This window comes from Pelodiscus sinensis, chromosome 1 (genome assembly GCF_052426305.1).
Source record: "Pelodiscus sinensis isolate ZL-2025 chromosome 1, ASM5242630v1, whole genome shotgun sequence".
Taxonomy (NCBI): domain Eukaryota; kingdom Metazoa; phylum Chordata; order Testudines; family Trionychidae; genus Pelodiscus; species Pelodiscus sinensis.
Genome location: NC_143052.1, coordinates 185,008,015 through 185,028,358, shown reverse-complemented (window position 1 = coordinate 185,028,358; position 20,344 = coordinate 185,008,015). Strand labels below are relative to the sequence as shown.

At 39.4% G+C, this 20,344-nt stretch overlaps 1 long non-coding RNA gene across 3 annotated transcripts in view; it reads left to right on the top strand.

Moving 5' to 3' along the window:
- Positions 1 to 1,067: 1,067 nt before the first annotated feature.
- The window catches only part of LOC142820897 (uncharacterized), a 34,916-nt gene continuing 15,639 nt past the window's right edge, over positions 1,068 to 20,344 (top strand). Inside the window, exons 1-2 of one of the 3 annotated variants that reach the window (XR_012897882.2) lie at positions 1,068 to 1,270; positions 9,322 to 9,503. This is a non-coding gene — a long non-coding RNA (uncharacterized LOC142820897). The remainder of the gene's footprint in view (positions 1,271 to 9,321; positions 9,504 to 20,344) is intronic. The other 2 variants (XR_012897883.2, XR_012897878.2) reach the window with 2 other exon arrangements.

Genomic DNA, 20,344 nt, shown 5'->3' with positions numbered 1-20,344 from the left:
TAAGTTGAACAAAGATCTGATAGCACCCAACAAGTCTAAAAGACTGAACAAGAGCTACAGTGGAGGGTGGAAATGCATACCCATTAATGCTGTCTGATCTTATTTGTCCACAAATGTCTAATAATTAACCCTTGCTATATAGATAGGCTTACATAATCAGCACCCAGTTAAGTCACAAAGGGCCAAGTGATGAGCAGGTTCTCCTTTACTCAGGCAAGTAAATGATACTGCCAATGGCATGATTACTCCCTTTAAAAGCAATCCTGGAGGCCTTTCATAAACCAAGTGATACCCAACTGTCAGTACTGGCAATAACTGTAGGATCAATTTACTGGTAGTCAAACAAGAAGGGAGAATTTTGCGAACATGCCTAGGGGGTTTAGCATCTGCTACAGGTCACTTCTTATATATATTATGCAAAGCTACAAGAGTAGAATGATTAAAAAATCCTATAAACATACTTTCATTTGTATTATAGCAACACCTACTGTTACAATACTAATTTTCCAGAGTGAGAGGTCACTTCTCAAAATGCCAGGCCCACTTCAGTTAAATCACTTCCAAACTGTTATGAACACCCACCCAACTAGAGAATTGTTTGTTTAATTACAGAAAAGCTTTAGTGGATAACATAATCTGTCTGAGAAATTTATTTCCTCTGTCTTAGGTCAAAATATTTAAGGAAACAAACTGGATAAGAATACCCACATTTTATTTTACTGTGTTATCAACTATGATTTTAATTCTTTGGAGTGTGGCAAGTAACTAATGAGTTTGTTTTATATAATCCTTCAGTAGCTGGACTATAGAGGAATACTAGTGAGGCCTCATGAAAGTGCAAAAAGGGACTATTGAGGCATTCTGGAGGCAATCAGGAAGAGGCTTTGAGGCATTCTATAGTTTATTAACAAGGAGTCAAATATGCTCTGCATCAGTGGTTTTCAAACTGCAGGTCATGAACCAGTACTGGGTAGTGGAATGTCAGGCACTGGGTCTCCTTGCTGCAGGCTAATCAGGTGACCACTGGGGGTGGTAAGGCAGGCTTCCTGCCTGTCTTGGCACAGCAGACTGTGCTGTGCCCCAGAAGCAGCCAGCAACATACTCGGTTCCTAGAGGGAGAGGGCTCTGCACACTGCCCCTGCCCTGAACACTAACTCTGCACTCTCACTACTGATGGCTACTTCTGGGGTCAGCATGGTCTGCAGTGTCAGGAGAGGCAGGAAGCCTGCCTTAGCACTCCCACTGCATCACTAAGTAGGAGCTGCTAAAGGTAAGCCCCTTCTACTCCAGCTCTGATCCCCCTTCCCTCCCAAGCCAGAACCCCCTTCTACTCCCCAAAGCCCTCATCATCAGCCCCACCTGGGAGCCCACACTCTAGTCATATTATGTTGGGTCATGAGCAAGAACAATTTCCTTTAACTGGGTCATGAGAAAAAAAAGTTTGAAAGCTACTGCTCTACATCTATCTCCATTGTTTTTTTTTCTATATAGAGGTTAGTGTCTGTTCATACTTATATTGTGCTTTTGTAACTCAAACAATGTATGACTTTTTCTATCTGTGGCTTATCTGTTCTCTTGGCAATGTCAGGCTTCAAGGGGTTCTGCAGAAATGGCCATCAGGATAATGCTTAAGCCTTTTATCATTTGTTTTAGATGCCCTCATCTTTTCTGATGTTTAAATTCTCCATTTGCTTAAATGAAGTTTTCCAGAGACAAGAGATTAGGGGATCTTTTCTATTTTTTTTCTCTTTTACAAGGAGCTTTCTTCCTTAGTGCTCTAGGTTTTGCCCATCTCTGAAAGTTCCATAAAATATTTTCAAAATCATCCCTGGAATTGGAACTACATTCCTGGCTAATCAGAATCCTTCACTCCAGTAGATAACATTCAGTTTAAAACTATCTGAATGACATATTCTTGTTGTCAAAGCCCTAAATTTTTTAGCAGTGGGTTAATCTGATCTAGTGAACAATTTAATATGTTTACATTTGATTTTTTGGTAAATTATGATAGGGTGGTTTTGATCATTTTTTTCAACAGCCAGAGGCAAATCAAGATACCCTACAGCATTGCATACTGGATGATAAAAAAAACCCAAACCTTGTAAAACAAACACTTTGTGTTTCATGTCTTTTAACAGTGAGTAGAGAAATGTGTAAATGTAGAATGTAGCTTTCATCCTCTGAAGGCATTTGCACAATGGAAGGGAATAATTTTGTGCAGAGGAGGGCTTTCTGAGTACTCATGCACCTCTCTGGTTTTCTATAATAAATGTCAAGATGAACAGAAACTTCAGAATGGAAAAATATCTAAATAGACTTCAATTTTTACTTGGAAATCACAGTTACTAGTTCTCAAAATATAAATTGTATACTTCTCTGATGTAAACAAGGATGCCACTAATTGAATTATTTCACAATCAGTAACGTAGAAGGTGCTTTTTCAGATAAACAAAGAGTGAACTCCAGCTGGCTTACTTTGTAGTCTGAGTTGATGCAATCAGGCCTGTCAACCATATACAACTAATTTTTAAAAGGAAAATAATAGTTGTAATATATAATATTTATACTCACAAACAATTGGCTCTACCATTGTCTAGAATTGGGTGGTGGCGGTGGTTTATCTCTACAGTTGCATACTGCAACAGTTGCATGCTTAGTTTTCAGCTTCATTTAAATTCAGGTATAGCATAGTTAAATTTTCATGAATTTTCACTTAAGACTGCATAAGAAAGGCCTACTAAATTACTCCCACTTCCAAGTGAATCCAAATCTCAAAATGCTTACTAACCCACTGTGACATACAGCTCTATTGTATTTTCTGGTAAAACGTTTACTGACTTTAGTGGGAGCAGAATTAAACTAATGTTGACCAATCCCATGGTATTGTCATTTGGTTTTTTTAATACAACAGTAACTTTGTGAAGAATCCACATATGCAGACCTGGCTCTCAAATAACTGTTTACAAACTACACAAAAACATACAAGACATAGCTACATACATATATTTGCTCTAATTAGTTTCTGCTGGTCTTTGAAAAGTAGAATGCTGCCCTGGTAGATTGCTCAAAACTAAAAGTATACTCTGCTATTGCTGTACATTACGTATCCTTTATATCTGTGCACAAATCATGGAGATTGTCAGAGATGCAGCGCAGACCTCTCAGGCCATGGATATGAGACCTTTAAGCTACTTTTCTGGACCCTCAGACTCCTGGGCTCCTCCAAGGACTGAAACAGTTTTAACTCTCAGCAACCTCCCCTGGTTATTCCAGAGGCATGCCATGTCCCTCCTACAGCTAGTCCAAATTAAGGCAAACCCATTCCATTCCAGACATCAGGGCTTATAAGGCAACCTTGGTGCTCTCCTCTCTCTTGCCTAGATTGGAGACATCTTTTGCTGGATAAAAGGCTTTAAAGTCCTTTTTGTAACCTTTAACCAGGAATGACAGGATGAAGATCTTACGTTATAATTTTATAGCAAAGCATATGATACATAATCTCACTCAAATATCCATACAGTCCTCTTTCACAGTGTGTCTAGGCTACTGAGTGGCCTTTTTGTGAAAAAAAAATCACCTGCATCTTGATTGCCATTTTTTTCTTTTGAAATTAAATCTAAATTTTCAAAATTGGTAAACCCACTGTTATCAGAAGAATGGCTTTTTTTTTGAAAGAGCTCTTTCAAAAAAAGGCATTCTTGAATGCAAACAGGGATTTTTCGAAAGACAGCATCCAGATTGCCTGGGTGCTCTCTTTCGAAAAAGCAGATCGCTTTTTCAAAATACTTGTGGTTGTCTAGATGATCTCTTTCAGAAGAGGTGTAGTCTAGTTGTACCCTCAGAGCTTTGTCCTAATTGTATTCTCTTAGTCTAGTTACTAAATGGTGACAAGGGATCACCAAATAGAATTAATAGCCAGCAGGTTTAAAACAAACAAACGGAAGGTTTCTTCACTCAGTGCACAATCAACCTCTGGAAATCCTTGCCAGAGGATGTGGTGAAGACTAGAACTTTAACAGGGTTCAAAAAAGAGATTGATAGATTCATGGGTGGTTAGATCCTTCAATGGCTATTAGCCAGGATGAGTAGGAATGGTGTTCCTAGCCTCTGTTTGTCTGGAAATGAGTGACAGGGGAGGGATCACATGAAGATTACCTGTTGTGTTCCCTCCCTCTGGGGCATTTAGTATTGGCCACTGTCAGCAGACAGGATACTGGGATAGATGGACCCTGGGTCTGACCCGGTATGGCCATTCTTATGTTCTTATAACTTTGAGAGAACGAACAGAGTCTCATCTCAGTAGCATGTGTAAAATAGTAGAGCATATAATAAGATGGTAAGTAAATTCACCTTGGAGAAAATTAAATTGGTAGTGAATTGCATGGTTTCATACACAGTGTATAAGGAGAAATTAAGCTGGTATTATTTTTTTATATGAGAAGCAGTTTGAGAAAAGCAAAGTTAGCTGTGGACATAATATACTGTATAGAGATTTCAGCAAAACATTGATGGAAACATTCATAGTGAATAAGTTATTTGTTACAAGTAACCTTTTTTTTCTGTTTTGAAGCATCTGTGACCAATTATTCTAAAAATGTTGTTTTGTGAATGTGTGTCAGCCAATGTGTTGGTTGTGCCGTGTTTCCTCTGTGTACCACTACAAGGATTTATATTTGAAATTGAGAAGGCAAACTGAAGTGATGACACAGAAGCTAGGTATGAGTCTGTTCCTTGACTTCATGAGCATAACCGCTCAAACTGTTTCTAGAGTAAATTATTGTAATTATGAATTCAAAATTTGCTTTCAATGACTATACCTCAATACTCACTTAGTTACCCATGTCTGCAACATTCCTGCCTGTAAGCTTGATTGCTTGACAAGAAATGGAAAGTAAACTCTAAAAAGGGAGATCAAAGATGAATATTAATAAATATTTTGCAGTACTTACCCCATGGTATTTCAAGAACACAGTCAGCAGAGTTCAAGATGAGATTCCCACAAAAAATGCTAGCAATGTGGTTTGGATACAAATGCTCCAGGATGGAAAAAGAACAGCCTAGAAAGCTACTAACAGAGAGTTGCTTTTAATGGTACTGTGTCAAGTTGAGAAGAGAGTATTGACTAGCATTGCAAAAGATCAGCCATGGGACATGTGTTTGCTACGTTCTTTATCAAAATCTTGACAATTTTTTCCCTCAAGTCTGAGGTCACATAAGCTTTCTGTTTGAATCCTGCTCATGCATAAATCCTTTTTCTACCACTTAAGAAGCAGTTGTAAATGTTAATAAAACTAACTAAACTATTCCTCCCATGGCAATCATGGTATACTATATACTTTTAATTGCTGATGACACTGCTGAGGTGTTTATTTAAACAACTGAAAATGGGAGACGTAGGATAAGATAAGCTTCACTATGAAGGATATTCAGACTGAAAAAGACATGTTGTTGGTTGTAAAGAATTGAACTTGTTTGACCTTATCTCCATTTCTAGTGGTTCTGAGTCATTGTGAAAGTTTGGGTTGGAATGCAGTTTTGATTCACAAGTGGCCTCAGAGAGGGGTAAGGAAGCAAAGGTGAAGGATGATGAGGAAGCAACTCTGAGAGTTTTGTGAGTTTGTTTGACACAGCTGGAATAATCAGGAAAGGGAACAGATTAAAGGATTGAATAAGTAGTCGAAACAGACAAGGTAGAGTCCAAAATGATGGGAGGCCTTATTCTGAAGTCAATAGTGGAACTCCCATTGACTTTGATAGAGTTAGGATCAGCGCCTTAGAGTACTGTGAGAGGTATTGGGAGATTAGTCAGAAGATTGAGAAGAATGAGAATCTGAACCCAGATGTGAAAGATTCGAAAGGCAAAAGTCTTCATCTACTCAGGGCCAGAAGAGCTTGGCAATTCAGTATGGTCTTTCCTTTAGTGTTCAATGTATTGTTTTCTCACATGTATATTGTAAATGGCAGAGGGTGCAGGAAGATATGCAATGTGGTACTAGTGAGCAGCTCTATAAAGAGTTAAATGGATGTGGCACATCTGAAGCTGGAATTTACCAGCAAAAATAAAATAAGGTGAATTTGTGGCTGCAGAAAGAGCTATTTAGTCCATGTGATACTGGTGTGGGTTTTGAATAATTGTTTAATGAAGTCTCCACTTCTGTTTGCCCTGCCAGAGGGTGTCCCTATAGAATGTGCCAAAATAGGCTATTTGTCCCAAGGAAGTTTCCTGTCTTCCAACAAATTTCTCTGGGTGGAAGAAAGGTGAAACTTCCATTGTGAGGGTAATGGTTTTGATTACAAATGGAATCAGAATTTGTTTTCTTCTACCTTGAGGTATGAATACAATGAGGGGTAATTTTGAGCTGTATAAGATACTGTCACAGGGCACGTCTACACAACAGGGCTAAAGTCGAATTAAGCTACACAACTTCAGCTATGTCAATTGCGTAGCTGAAGTTGAAATAGCTTAATGTGGCTTTTGGAACTGTCTACACAGCAGGAAGTTAAAGGAAGAACGCTCTTCCTTCAACTTCTCTTATTCCTTGTGAAATGAGGGTTACAGGACTCAGAGTAAAAAGTCCTCAGGCTCAACATTATTTCAGGATTAAGGCTTGAAGTGTAGACGTGCTCTTTGTTATTTCGGAATAACATTAGTGTAGATGTACTCACATAGAGTAGATGGTCAGGAGACATTGTGTGTGTGTATATGTGCATGTACAGCCTAGCTATATTATTTTTCATTACATTTGAAGAAAATGAAACCAGCACATTAAGAAGTTATAGAATTATCTCTGCTTTGCTTGGCAGGATTTCATAGAGCTACTTGAACCCACCTAACTTCAGGCTAAGCTTCATCTTTAACATAAATCATCTAAGGGGTTCAGAAAGACATAAGCTATTGAAATTAAAGCGTTCTTTTTCCCACAAAAAATTCAAACATCCCAGCTGCACTCTGTTTTTATAATTCTTCTGAGAATACAGAGATTTGACAACTTGCAATATGAATTATATTTATTTAGTACACAGTCTATTTTTCAACAATTATTGAAAGTATTTGAATGTACATTTTTGGTTGCAAAAAGTACTTCAAATTTTTCTTTTCCACTCCACTAAGTCTGTATAAACAATGGCTAACAATATTGTTGTTTAAATAATTTAAAATTAGTTAAAAAAAAATAGTCGGTCCATAACATTTTTGGGATTATTTAGAGGTTATTCACATTTTACAACAGTTCATTTCTAGATGGTTCTCAGAAAATAACTCTTATGGAAAATGCTTTCTTATTTTTGATGCTTGCATCAAAGTAGGAGGTTAAATATCGTTTAATTGAATTCTTATGGTTACTTGACTATTCTATAATCCCTGGGTGCAGGGCCAGCAGCCAGTGTACTCCAGCCCCACTCTCAAGGAGCACCCTGCCACTCCATGCTGCTGCATCTGTATCAGAGGCAGCAGCATGGGGTGCCACGTGGGAGATGGTCCACAAAGAGAGCCAGTTTAAAAGACAGTTCCCATCATGGACTTGCTGCCCGTCACCCCACGCTGTTGCCTCTGATACAGTCTGAGCTCCTGAAACCTGGCTCAGGCCACAGTTGAGCTGGGCTGCCTGCCCACCTAACTCCGAATACATATTAAATACAGAGCCAGAGCGGGGGTAGGTCATGGACCTAGGGCAAGCCAGTACTGAGCCAGCTACTGGCCAGCCTGCTAAAAAATGTACTGGCAGGGGTAGGAGGATGAAATGTATGTAGTCTATAGCATTAATCTATAAGCTTTTGCTTATCGGTTAATCTGTTAATCGACTGTACTATTACATCCCTACATCAAATAAAGAATACCTAATTAACCAAGATCACTGTGAGATGTAAGGTAGCTAAAGTGATCTTAAAGTTGGTCTCTGGAAGGAGAGTAATGACTATTCTTCAGGTATTTTTTACTGGATGACTTCAGAAAAACGTTGATGATATTCCTCTCAGAAAGGGTCACATATCTGCCCTTCTGCTGAAGAAACATCGTCAAATGACTTCTATTAAATACTTGACCTGTATAGTACCATCTACAACAGCTAAATATGCTGAATATTTATTTTCTGTTCTAGGTACAGGAAATAGTTCAAATACCACAGCAAATGTTGACACTGTGGTATGGTCAATGACCATTTTTAATGGCACCTACTTTAGCAAAAGCTGCAATTTGCTGCAGGAAAGGGAAGGGCTTTTTTGTTTTGTACATCTTAATTTCCTAGTTGGTTAATTGGGAGTCTCACAAAATTATTTCAATCCTAGATTGTTCCGGGATACTTATATAATGGCACCTTATAGACTAACAGATGTATTGGAGCATAAGCTTTCGTGGGCAAAGACCCACTTTGCCACATGCATGTAGTGGAAATTTCCAGAGGCAGGTATAAATATGCAGGCCAGAATAAGGCTAGAGATAATGAGGTTAATTCAGTCAAGGAGGGTGAGGCCCACTTCTAGAAGCTGATGTGGAGGTGTGGACACCAAGAGAGGAGAAACTGCTTTTGTACTTGGCTAGCATTCAGGCACTGGCAGAAACTGTGGAAAAACAGCATCACTTGCCTCATAACCTCAGTCGTGCAGAACTCAATGCCATCCACAGCCTCAGAAACAACTCTGACATTATAATAAAAAAGGCTGATAAAGGAGGTGCTGTTGCCATTATGAACGGTTTGTCTGTTTCTTTAAGAAACTCCTTTTAAATATGAGAACTAGGACCACTACATTTGGTATACAGCTTCTTGCTTTCATAATTTAAAGGAAAGTAAGGGTTTGTGGGATGTGTCTGGAAAATGGGATTGCTTCTCAGAAAAACATACACAAAAGAGGCATAATCAACAGGTAGGTAAAAGGGGCTGGCTGGAACGCCTCCTTCCCTCCAGAACTGCTCTAGCCCTGAGACTCCCACCTCCTACTGCATTTTAGGAATGGTGGGGAGACTGAAGCTCTCCCCCTCCCCAATTCATACAGGAATATTGCTGGCTGTTCTCCTTCATCAGGGAGCAAAGGGAAAGTACAGTTTCCTGCATTCCTCACTCTGCTGGGGAGTGCAGGGGGCAGACAAACCTGGGCCTGCCCCAGCTAGGGCATATTCACCCCTTTCCTGGCTGAGCCCAGTGGAGCCATGGAGAGACACTTTTGACTTGGCCCCAAGTTGTTCTGGTGAGTAGGGTTGCCAGATGGTTTCAACAAAAATACCGGACATACTTGGCATTACATCGCAATCTACATTACATCCTATTTAGAAAACACTGGTCATTTATATTTTCTCATGTATATGTTCTCAATTTGTTTCCTGAACAGAAAGCTCAAATATTGGACTGTCCAGTTCAAAACCGGACACCTGGCAACCCTACTGGTGAGAAAGGGCTGTGGCTGAGGGCCTCTCTCTCCAAGACAGCCTGCACATTGAACCTCTCAACCTCCGGTGCCAAGCCAGAACAAAACCAAAAAGTTTATTGGGTTAAGGACCTAAGCAACACTGGGTAAATCTTCTAAATATATATATATATATATAAAAGTAGGTACTCAGCAAATCTACAGTGGCAGCAGAATCACAAATAGCTTTATCCAGAAACAATAATGACCTAAGTGTCCAGTGGACAACTGAAGGGCTATTACAAGTTCTCTAACAGCCAACATTGATTACTTGAGCCCACTGGATAAGTTGTCAACCATCTGAAGAAATTCTCAAAGAAAAGCTCTGTTGGATTTAGCCCAAATGTTGCATTTGTGTTATTAGGAGGGCACAAATAAGAGGATTGAGGTAGGAATTAATTCCTGCCCACGTACCCCAAAATAGGCTAATTTTCAGCCATTCTGAGCTTCTGTAGCTCCCATTAACTTTAATGGAAATCAAAGATGATCAGCGTTTCTCAGAATCATGCCAAGAGTCTGTGTATATCAGACAATAACTGTTATGACATTTCTAATGCTTTGTCCTATTTAGAGCATCCCATGTCAAATCACCCTTGCTAAATGCTATGAAATGTTCTGGTTTTCAACAAGTTTGCAATCTCTTGAAAAATTCAAGGAAAGCTTTCATTTCATGTTTACTTTCCCTGAGACATGAGAGAGACTGCCCTCGCATTTCCCTATATAAAGAAATCCATGAGAATGAGAAGTATTCCTGTTACACATACATATTTATTTTGATCTCTTTAAATGTTCTCTTCTAATGTTCTTGGTAGATCATAGATAGCTGCTAAGAAGTTTGAATCTTATTTTATTACAGTAGCAAAATGTGCTAGGCACTTTACCAACATAGGAAAACATAGTCCTTACCCTGAAGTGCACTATAAAGAGAAAGACATAAAAATGTTGGGGAAGAGCATGCAACAGAAGCCAAGTGGTCAAGATGGTTTATAGCACATGCACTGTTCCTGGTTTTTATACATTTTGTATATATAACTATCTCCATGCACCTATATAAAATATCCCACATATCCCATCTTTCTGAGTCAATACATTTATTCAATTTTAAAGAGTAACTACTATGGTTTATTAAAATTTCTAGGATCTACTTCTTTCATATCCCAGGACTAAGCCACTCAGCTCTGAATGGATGCTTAAGTCTGAAATAAATTGGTGATTATTTTCATTGTACTATATTTGTATATTTTGTTTGACCACAAAATATTTTGTTTTTCCATCTGTTGATGGTACTGTTGCACAACAAAAAAGGAATATATAGTATCTTGAGCTTTTGTGGAAAAACCCACTTCCTCAGATGGGAAGAGTGGAGAGAAAAGGGGGTCCCTCTCAATTTATTAACAGAAAAAGGAAGGAGAGGGGGAAAATATATCTGTCAATTGTAGTGCTAATGAGGGACCACAGGAAACCTGGCATCACCCATGATAAGTGGACATCTGGCTAACTAAAACCACACTGGACCATGGATATTACCAGACCAGAGAGTGATGGACTAGAGATATTCATCCTGCATAATGGTATCCCAGCCATGGTTGGGGATTTCTGCCATTTCTATAAAATTCTTATTAAACATTGTCTCTATCAGATCACAACTAATAGCTAAAATAAAAAGTTATGCCATTGTGGACAGGTGGGAAAAGTTGTGCTGGACACAGTGGAACCAGATGTGGAGAACCTGAGAGGTAAATTCAGATCTTGAAAAGGTAAATTTAAATCTATACAATTAGATTCCAAAAAATCCCTGTAAGCATTAATCACCCAACACATAGGGCTTATCTTGACTACACTAGAATGTAGAAAGAGGATATGCAAATTCTCTGGGAATTTGCATATCGTCTTCCGATCTCACTTTCCAAAGTGGAGCTTTTGAAAGTGAAAGTAGTTTAGAAAGGGGAGGCCTTTTTCGGCGAACCCCTCCTCTCCCCCCTCCCATTTGTTGAAAAGCCGCGTAAACCTCATAAAATTCACACGGAATTTGCATATCCTCTTTTGACACTCTAGCGTAGTCTAGATAAGCCCATAAAGGAAAAGCTCTTCTCTCTCACCAACAGAAGTTGATTCAATAAAATGTTGCCCACCTTGCTCACCTTGTCTATCCCTTATTCTTGGACTGACTCAGCTACAACAATGCTCCATATAACTTTAAACATGTGAGTAGTCCCACTGAGGTCATTGCTAAGCAAGTGTATAAATCTTTGTAGGATGAGGGCTTTAATATGTGGCTTTAAGTGTCTAACCATTATTTACCATGAAAAGCAAAATATTCTGTCTTAACTGCCTTTCCTTAAACTAAGTTTCTTGTCCTGGAAATCATCATCATCAACAACAATCATGGGCTCATTGGTGTCCGATGCCTCCCTCACTATTTCCTTCCATTTTCCCTGTCCAGTGCGGAGTGGCTTAGTTTCCGTAGACTAGCTCTGCACCAATCTACTATATCATCTACCCGTTTTCTGTGGGGTCTGCTTCTCCTATTCGGGTGGTCCATTATGCCGAATACCAGGGTCTTAACTTTTCGCTCATTGTTCATTTTGCAGATATGCCCAAATAGTTGTACCTTTCATTGTATAATCTTCTGCAGTAGATTCTCTTCCTATATAATTCCTCACTGGTAACCTTCTGTATCCATCCTATTCTCAGGATCGTTTTATAACAAATCCTCTCAAACGCCAATATCCTTCTCTTCTAATCTTTTGTTATCACCCATGTCTCAAATCCATACAACATGTTGCTAAATGCACACATTTTCAAGATGCTCAACTTCATTCCTAAGCTAAACACTTTACTTTTCCAGATCTTATCCATCGCCTTCAAACTTGCTCTTGCTTTTGCTATTCTAATCACTATTTCCTTCTTACAGTCTAGATCGCATGTCATGTTGCTCCCCAAATACATGAACTGCTCTACGTTCTCTAGCTCGATCCCATCTACACTGATCTTCCTTCCTATTTCCTTATCTCCAAATACCATTGTCTTCATTTTTTTGATATTCATAATCAGTCCATACCACTTCCCTTCCTTATTTAGCACCTGCACCATTCTTGCTAACTTCTCTTCATCTTCCTCGATGATAACTATATCATCCGCAAACATCAAGTTTTTCATTCTCATCCCATGCACCGATATCTCTTCTACCTCTTCCTGGATCTTGTCCATCACTCTCTCTTGGTGTGTGATGAAGATACTCAGTGATATCGGATATCCTTGTCTCATACCTCTACTCATTCCAAACCAACTTCCCAACTCTCTGCACATTCTCACCACTGCCTCTGCATTATCGTTGCTATCCTTCAACAACCGTATCAGTCTGCTATCCACTCTGTATGACTCCAACACCGCCCAAGTCATTTTCTGATCTATTCTGTCAAATGCCTTCTGAAAATTGACGAAGCAATTGTAGATGTTCTTGTTCTTTCACCGAGCTTTCTCCACTATCAATCTTAGTGCCAATATCTGCTGTATGGTACTTCTATCTTTCCTGAATCCAGCTTGCTCATCTGCTATATGTTCTTCTATCTGTGATCTCAATCTTTCCGTCAGTATCATCATCAGCACCTTGCCTAAATGACTCATTAAGGCAATCGTTCTATAGTTCTTACACTTCAACACGCTTCTTTTCTTGTGTATTGTCACTAGCACAGATCTTGTCCATTCCTTAAGTGCCTTCCCTTCTTTCCAGACTTTATTACATAGTTGATTTATTTCCTGAATCATACTTTCTCTGCCATATTTGATCATCTCTCCCATGATCTTATCATTTCCAGGGCTCTTGGTGTTCTTTAATCATTTCACTGCTCTTTCTACTTCCTGCTTCAGAATATGGGTCTCACTCTCAATGCTTGGCGATAATATCTCTTTCAATTCTTTGATCAGTCTTTCTGAGACACTTGGGTCCAACTGTGCTTTGTACAGATCAGTACAACATCTCGTCCTTCACTGCCAAACTTCTTGTTCATAACCTTATCATTCTCGTCTTTGATCACCATATGCTTTGGCTGCCACTTCCTATTAGTATTCTTAATCATTTTATATACCTTATCTTATACTCGCCATAATACCTTTCTATAACTTTACACTGATCCTCTAACCCTTCCACCTTATCCATTCTGACCACTTTCCTTAGCTCGTTGCATTTCACTCTATATTGTTGTTCTACCCTCTTGGAGACATCACTTCTGATCTTCAATACTCTCTTCTCTTGGACCAACTTTAGTGTCTCCTGAATAATCCACTTATGATTGATCTTCTCTTCTTTCAGAACCGTCTGCTAAATTGCCTCTTCTATTACCATAACTATCCTTTTGACTCTCTTGTCTAAGTCTTTCTCTGTGCCCGCCTTCCTGATCTTCTCTTCGAGCACTGCTCTGTACGTATTCCCTATTTCTTCATGGTCTAGCCTTGCCACATCTCTTGGTTTCTTAAAGTGTGTCTTATACTTTCTCTTAAGTTTCATCTTGATGTTCACAATCACTAGACTCTGGTCCGAGTCCATATCCACTCCATGGAAAGGTTGGCACTGCTGTACTGATGTTACCCATCTTCTTCTTACCAAGATCATAGCTATCATATTCTTGGACTTCCTGTCATTCGATTGTCATGTCAACTTTGTACTGTCCTTTTATTGAAATCTCATGTTACAGATCACCATCTCATGCTCCATAGCAAACTCTAGTAGTTTCTCGCCTCATTCATTTCTTTCTCCATATCCAAACCTTCCCATGACTTTCTCCCAACCTTCATTATCTATTCTGACGTTTGCATTCCAGTCTCCTCCGATGATCAACACATCTCTCTTTGGCATCTCTTCCAGCATTTTTGTCAAATCTTTGTAGAATAGCTCGATCTCTTCCTCTGTGCTGTCTGACATGGGTGCATACACCTGAACGACTGAGATGTTGAATGGTTTCACTTTGAATCTCACTCCCATCATTCTCAGAAATGCCATATTTTAACTCCTAAGATGCTTGATAATTCATTCTTCCTATATTTTCCTCTGTGAACTTGGTGCACTCTCTTAGGCTTTTTTGCAGGCAGCATCAGATTTTGTATTAAGAAGATTGTTGAACTACTTTTTCAAAAAATAAAATGGGAGGAAATTCTTTCTTCCCCTCAGGGACAGCAATACATCTTATAGTGAAACATTTATTATTATTTTCTTAACCTTTAGTCATTTTGTAAAAGAAAATGCAACATTTTTTTAAATCAACAGATCAATTTTCACGTGTTATTCTCCTTTGTTATTGTCCATGTCAATCTTTATATTTATTCATATTTAGTCTGGTAATTGACATTACCTAACTAGCCTCTCAAAAAACTTTTGTGGGGGATGTTAGACTTGGATGCTCACAAAAACCCAAAGGAATTAGGGGTGCTTAACGCCCATTGAATTCCAATAGCTGTATACCTACCCTATGGCTTTTTGGAATTTCCCACCTCAACCCTGAAAATGAACTTTAATGTGGAGTGTCATTTTTTCTGGTGTTTATGTCTTACCTATGTTGTGCAAAGCAAACCCATCTTCTACGTTGGGGCTTCTTTTTTTAAAATGTCTGCTACAGTTACAAATCTTTTTGCAGGATTATGTCCCCTGACAACACTAATGTACTTAAGCAGGTACTTAAATATGGGTTGACTTAAAAGGAATAACTTGTGCTGATGTTGAAGCTGGACTGAGGTAAAGTCAGTAGATTAGGCATTTGTCAGTGTAGCATTTTGAGGTAACTTTATCCGTAAAAATGATGTTTAAACTAGTATTTGTCATCTTAAGAGTGGGCAAAAAAGACTTTTTGAATGGACTGAGGAGAACAAGGTCAGACATGGAGGCCAAAAGGGATTGGATTGTAGGACTGAGGCAACAGTTGATTTAGGCTGGGATGGAGAGGAAAAGGCTGGTTAGCTTATGCTGGAAAATAATAATCCAATCCATATATAGTTTTTAAAATGAGCCTAGGCGGTTTTCAAAGAGAATACAGATAAATTATGTATTGGGTCAGTGTCTGCCAAAATTAACCAGACCAGTCTTAAAATTTGACGCCCAGTAATAATCCTAACTTAGTTTTTCCCCTAGGTTCTGTTTACCAATTTTATCTTATACTATGCTGTATCATGTCTTGGCATAATTATTAGTATAACTAGAGATCAGCAAATTTCTTTGGCTTCATTTCAAACCTACACAAAACCAGCTTAACTCCACTTTGATGATTTAGGAAATCTTTCATTGTCTTATTAGAGACCATGAAAGAAACAGGAGAGAAAAAAATCAGTTGCAAAATCAGATTTAAAAATGGAACAGAGAACAGATACAATGGAATAGATATATAGAGACATTATGACAAAAGGACAGCAATACTATGCATAATGTGCAAAGGACGAGGACTCATATTTGTGCATGGATGGCTCTAGTGTTTAAGAGCATTGTCAAAACCTTCTGCATGAGGATGACTTTCAGTCCATATCCATAAAGGAAAATTAGTATAATACTACATATACCTTTTGGGGAAAAACACTTTTACCAGTGACAATTAAAATCTACTATATATTTGAGAGAGTTTGTTTGTCTGGGAATGAGTAAGTGAGTTTGTCTGTCCATCCATTTCATAGAATCATAGAATACTAGGACTGGAAGGGACCTCGAGAGGTCATCGAGTCCAGTCCCCTGCATCATGGCAGGACCCACTACTGTCTAGATCATCCCTGATAGACATTTATCTAACCTAATCTTAAATATCTCCAGAGATGGAGATTCCACAACCTCCTTAGGTAATTTGTTCCAGGGCATGTCTACACTGCCACCCTAGTTCGAACTAGGGTGGCTAATGTAGGCATTTGAATTTGCAAATGAAGCCCAGGATTAAAATATCCCGGACTTTATTTGCATGTTCCCGGGCACCGCCATTTTTAAATGCCCTGTGGTTCAAACTCCCTGCCCGCAGCTACACGCGGTACGAACTAGGTAGCTCGAATTAGGCTCCTAATTCAAATTACCATTACTCCTCATTGCAGGAGGAGTAACGGTAGTTCGAATTAGGAGCTTTAATTCAAACTACCTACTCTGTGCCTCGTATAGCCACGGGCAGGGAGTTCGAACTACGGGACATTTAAAAATGGAGGCACCCGGGAACATGCAAATAAAGCCTGGGATATTTTAATTCTGGGCTTCATTTGCAAGTTCGAATGCCTACATTAGCCACTCTAGTTCGAACAAGGGTGGCAGTGTAGACATACCCTCAGGTTGCGTCTAGACTGGCAAGTTCGAACTAGGGTGGCAGTGTAGACATTCCCCAGGCTGCGTCTAGACTGTGTCTAGACTGGAAAAACTTGCCAGCTGTCTACACAGGTTGCTTGAATTTCCACAAGAACACTGACAATCTCATGTAAGATTGTCAGTGTTCTTGAGGAAATGGTATGCTGCTCCAGTTCGGGCAAAAGCCCTCTTGCGCAAATGCTTTTGCGCAAGAGGGCCAGTGTAGACAACACGGTATTGTTTTGAGCAAAAAAGCCCCGATCACGAAAATGGCGATTGAGGCTTTCTTGCGCAAAACTGCGTCTAGATTGGCACGGATGCTTTTCCGCAAAAAGTGCTTTTGCAGAAAAGTGTCCATGCCAATCTAGATGCTCTTTTCCGCAAATGCTTTTAACGGAAAAGCTTTTCCGTTAAATGCATTTGCAGAAAATCATGCCAGTCTAGACGTAGCCCCAGTGTTTAACCACCCTGACAGTTAGGAACTTTTTCCTAATGTCCAGCCTAAACCTCCCTTGCTGCAGTTTAAGCCCATTGCTTCTTGTTCTATCCTCAGAGGCCAGGAAGAACAAGTTTTCTCCCTCCTCCTTGTGACACCCTTTTAGATACCTGAAAAGCTCTAAGAACTCTTTCTAAATGGTAAGAGCTAAGACCACCAAATTTGGTATGCAGCTTCCTCTTATCATAACTTAAAGCAAGGTCAGGGTTTGGTTGTGCCAAGACAATGGATGTGTCTGGAATGTGATTCTTTTTCATAACACAGAAAGGGAGGGCTCTGTTTGCAGGTACAGTTATACTATGTAATGACAACAGGGGTGTAACAAGGGCCCAGAGATGGGAAGCAAGATAGCTATAACCCCACGGGGACAGCAGGTGACAGGGTTGGAGGTAAACTTTCTGCCCCACCTCTGGACATTGTGCCCCCCTGCCAGAGCCAGCCCCAGGGAGCCACCACCTGGACAGCATAGTGGCCGCTGGCTCCTGCACCCTCCTCACCCTTCAATCCTGATTCCAGAATACCCACACCTCCATCCTTTTGCCCTGAACCTTCCACATCTTCAAACCGCTGTCCTAAGTCCTGCACCCCACACGCTCCCAACCCCCTGCGCTGAAGGATCTTCTAGTATTAAATATGGAAGTAACTAATATTTAGCTACATACAAATAAGAGAAAATAGAAATTAAGAGTAAAGTACATTTGTAGGTTTTGGTGAGGCTATTTTCAAACATAGGGTGTGAAATAATCAGTATGCCACTCTTCTGGAATTATATCTCTTGTCCTGTGGATCTTATTAATCTTTGCCATGACCTGATAATGCCAGCTTAAATGCTACTTCATGCTGGATACATTGGCACTCCTACATCTACAGTTCTGGAAAGACAAACAATTTCTTTGTTGAGGCTATTTTGAGTGTACTCGCTCTCACCAGCTACTGAAGGGATTCATTCAGACACTTTAAATGAGATTTCAATAAGTAGGGAAGTTGTCCAGGTCCTTTCCTGAGAATGAACTTCATTCACTGTGTCTTAATCCTTATTTATCTATATGTGAGCCTACAACAGTATTTTCATATCATAAATGTAAGACTTAAGTATTGCAATTCCCTCTTCACTGGGGGTGTGTCTAGACTACAGGTTTTTGTCAACAAAAGTGGACTTTTGTCGACAAAACTATACCTGCGTCCACACTGCCTTTGAGTTATGTCGACATAACGTCGACAAAACTCAGCAGTTTTGTCGATGTACGTAAACCTCATTCTATGAGAAATAACGCCTTTTGTTGACAGAGTTCTGTCGATAGAAGGCATTATTGCATCTACACTGTCCTTTGCATCCACACTGTTATGTCGACAAAGCGGCTTGCTTTGTCGACAGAACTGGATGTAGTCTAGACGCTCTTTGTCGACAGAAGCTTTGTCGACAGTATCTGTCGACAAAACTTCTATCGACAAAACCCTGTAGTCTAGACATACCATGGGTGTACAGAAAGGCAAAAATGGGCAATTTCTCCTTAGGTTCATTAATGACTCCATAAATAAAATAATGGTGAGTGAATGCTAACAAACCTGTGGCATTTTACAAAAACCTGTGGCATAAAAACCTTCTGATGTAGAAAAGTGCAGATGCAGGATAGGAAAAGTTTAAAATGCCAGCATACACGGAGGTTAAATTTAGACACTCTTGATATTATCTGATGTATGCATTTATTTATTTATTTATTTTATTTAACACAAATGCAACCATGCAGTCAAGCAAAATGTACTCATTTAAAAACTCGAGTTTTCCAGTTGTGTTAGTAGGTGCAATTTCAGTGGAACCTGTGAAGTTGTAGTAGCTGATGGTAAAATTGAATTTGTCCTAGTTGCTGTAAGTAATCTAGAGAATAGCATGTAGCCTGGATTATATTGTTTTTAAAGCTAATTTTATTCTTAAATCATTTATGATTCTGAATAATAGTGAACAGAGAAAGTGAAGAGCCAATACTAGTTGTTAGAGAACATTGCCCCACGTGGAATTAAACATATATTAAATCTTATTTTGCATTTTTACAAAAACTGCCCACATGACTTAAGATCCCTAGTCCCATTTACAAAGGTGATTTAAGTACTTAGAACTCCATAGCTTACTAAAGTCAATGGGATCCTATGTCATTTAGGTGCTTTGAAACCTTTACCCATTTCATTATTCCCTTACATGGTCCCCTAGGGAAGCTGCAATAGCAAATGCGTAACTCACAATATTCCCTGTTGAGAGGCCTCTTGCACAAGGAAGTTGCCCAGAATAAGAGATACAGTTTATTAAAATGAGCTTATACGAACTACAGAGGAAAACTATTTAGGCATTTAGCTGTCTGGATGATTAAAAAGGCAGAGAGAAATTGGTTGAAATCCCACTCTTTCATAAAAAAAGTTAGAGATTATTTATATGTCTTGTATCAAGCATGCTTGAAGGCTGTTTTGCCTTTTTCATTGTTATACAAGGAGAATAATTCATTAAAGTGCATTAACTTGGACTACATTTTTTCCATTGTCTTCAGGTTTCACTTTATAGACATTTTTATAACTTTACCTCTGTTTCCATAGGTTGAGTTGCCAAGGAGTTTTATGGCGATAGAGATCAAAACATTCAAACCAGAAGGCACAAGTATGGGTCAGTGTTTCCAGAAGAAACTAGGTGCTTTCTAATTTCCTAGGAATATCTCAAAATTAAGGCTCCAGTTCAATAAAGCAATCAAACATGTTTAAGTCCCACGGAAGTAAATGGAGATCAAGCATCTCATCAAGTGCTTTACTCATGTGGGGGTTCTAGAACTAGATCATCCACTTCTATGTTGCATAGTTACCTTACTTTGCAAGTAGCCTCACTGATGTGGGTAGGGGAGGCACCAGCCACTGTAATCCTCTGGCCACATTGCTCAGCGGAGGAGGAAAAGGCATAGAGTAGAGGTGGGGCACAGGCAGAGCAAGGGAAAGGTTTGGGGAAGAGGTGGAGTGGGTTGTGGTGGAGCAGAGGCAGGGTGAGGGCAGGATCTGTGGCAAGGGAGTTGGCTTGGGCCTCACATTCCCCTAGGGATGGCCCTGTATTTATTCATTGCTCTAGTCCAGCAGCATTATCCATCTATTTATATTTCCACCTGCACACGCTTTAGGGCTTG